We start from the raw sequence: 2,265 nt of genomic DNA on the forward strand, positions 1-2,265 counted from the left end.
ACTGAATTCTTACAACATTCCTGGCTTTCCTCAGGAATAAAGCTATATAGCATCATATGCAGAAAAGAATTCAGCTGACTGTAAAATAGAGCATAAATTAATAAATCTCACAAGTTTATGTATTATAAAAAGTTTCTGTTATTGTTACTGGAAGAGCTTTCCCCCCTCAGTATTATGTTATTGGGGAACTATATTGTGGCAGTTAGGAACTCTTGCATATGTAAGACTGTATGCTTATGATATTGCAAATAAAGATTTTGTCCTCTTTGTGGTTTATGAAGTTTTAGGCCTAACTGGAGTGTGTTGTTAACTGTCGGTGGGAGCCCCTCAATTTCTTCTAAAGGTTGATGGAATCATCTAGAATTAGGATATCTCTCTGTATCTGTGAACATATCTTATGAACTCTGGAAAGTGACTGCTTCTAAACCTCTATTTGTTTGCTTTCCATGCTCTGAAAATTTGAATTTTAACCGTCAGATTAAGGAATAAATAGAACAGTTTCAGCATGATCAGTGGTAAAATGCAGACTGGCAGAGTTTTATCAACACTCCATGTAAGCATTTTTAAGTAATGGAATCTCAGGATATTTGTATGGGAGAATGAATATGCTTCCTGTTAGTCTTTTAGGAAATGTATTATATTCCATTATAGGTATACAAACATACGTACTCTCCTTAATGAGAAAAATACTCTTTAATGCCTAGACACATTAATTAATTATGTTATATTGGGACATCCTCAACCATATTCCTCTGTGTAGGAAAACACAGACATCCAGGGGATTAATATCCCTGGGACATTGATATATCTAGCAGCATCCATTATAAACATAATGGGAAATATCTATTTAGCTTAGCCTAGTCGAGAACAGAAATTCTCTCTTACCAGTATGATCTGGGTCTTGATCAGCAAGGAGTAGCTGTATCACTGTGGGATGCCTAACAGCAACTATTTGGCCTGTTTTATATCTATCACTGTCCAATCACCTGACAGCTGTATAACTTGTTCTCCAATCAGAGCAAAGATGCTTTGTGTATTGTGTATTGTGGGCACTGACTAGTTCTGGGCATAACATCAGCTGAATTATTAATAAGATAAGCTATAATAATAATAATAATAATAATAAGTTTTATTTATAGACTGCTATTCCGCAATGATCATAGCGGTGTACAGTAAAAATTGCAATACAATACAAAAAATTGCAAGGCCTCTCTCCCCCTCAAGATGGTGGTCGGGGGGAGGGCTCTTAGTCTTGCCAGGCCAGGCCTCGTCTCTCCCCCTGAAGATGGTGGTCAGGAGGAGGGCTCTTAGTCTTGAACGTCAAATTGACCAATAATGAACCCATGATGGGTGCCATGTTAAAGAGTACTGCCTGAGACAAGCTGATGGCTGGTGTAATCTGAAGGCAGCCAAGAGCCTAGTGTGCCCAGCATATTGCATCACATCTAAGTTTCCGCTTTATATTTTATGCTTTACAGACATTCTATTCCATCTTCCTTGGCTTAAATTTCTCAAATTTTAGCCCAAAGCAGAGTCTGGGCTGTATCACAAGACGATTAGAATCTGTACCAAGATGATACATTCCATTTCTTGTCCAGTATAGTGATCTTGCAAGTTAGTAGAATGTACAAAGCTCTGAGGATCAGCTTTCTATATAACATCTAGACCTAGGTATGAACTTTGCCTCATTTCTCTCTCCTGTGGTGGTGGCTACTTGACCTTTCCAGTTTGCTACAATATATAATAAAGTTGGTGTGTTAGATGTTGGCAATAGGAAGAAGAGAGAAATCTGCCTTGTCCACAGTGCTCCCCCCCTTTTTTGTCAATAATTAAGTTTCTCACGATGCTGAGAAAAATGAAACCCAATAGCCCAACCCTTTGCGTGCACATTTAGAACTATATTCTGTTGTTTCTTACTCTCAGGGCTGCAGCTTTTGTCACCTAGAGTAAAATAGATGGTAGGTGATGTTCCTTTTTTTGCATGATCCTTGCACCTTCATTGTTCCAGAGAATCTGTCAACCTTCTGGAGTAGAGTTTAAGGGATCCAAGGGGCTACAGGAAGAGAACGAATTTTAAGTTCTCTCCATTTTCTATTTGTGGAAATATATTCTGAATGAAACCCTTCTATAAGGATGCTGTTGCAGATGGAGTATAAAGATTGAAGTCTATGTGGATATTTATAAGTATTTAATTTAAATGGAAGAGACAACAGAATGACAATATGAACACTTTTCAGACCATTATTTTTAATGAGCCATAATTTA

The 2,265-nt window shown here is 37.5% G+C and overlaps 1 protein-coding gene across 8 annotated transcripts in view; it reads left to right on the forward strand.

Annotated features, from left to right (window-relative positions):
- Positions 1-2,265, forward strand: part of CENPP (centromere protein P) — a 264,711-nt gene that overhangs the window by 138,358 nt on the left and 124,088 nt on the right. The window lies entirely within an intron of this gene.

The sequence above is a fragment of the Sceloporus occidentalis genome, unplaced genomic scaffold, assembly GCF_023333645.1.
Source record: "Sceloporus occidentalis isolate IW3139 unplaced genomic scaffold, rSceOcc1.0.p SCAF_1, whole genome shotgun sequence".
Lineage (NCBI taxonomy): Eukaryota > Metazoa > Chordata > Lepidosauria > Squamata > Phrynosomatidae > Sceloporus > Sceloporus occidentalis.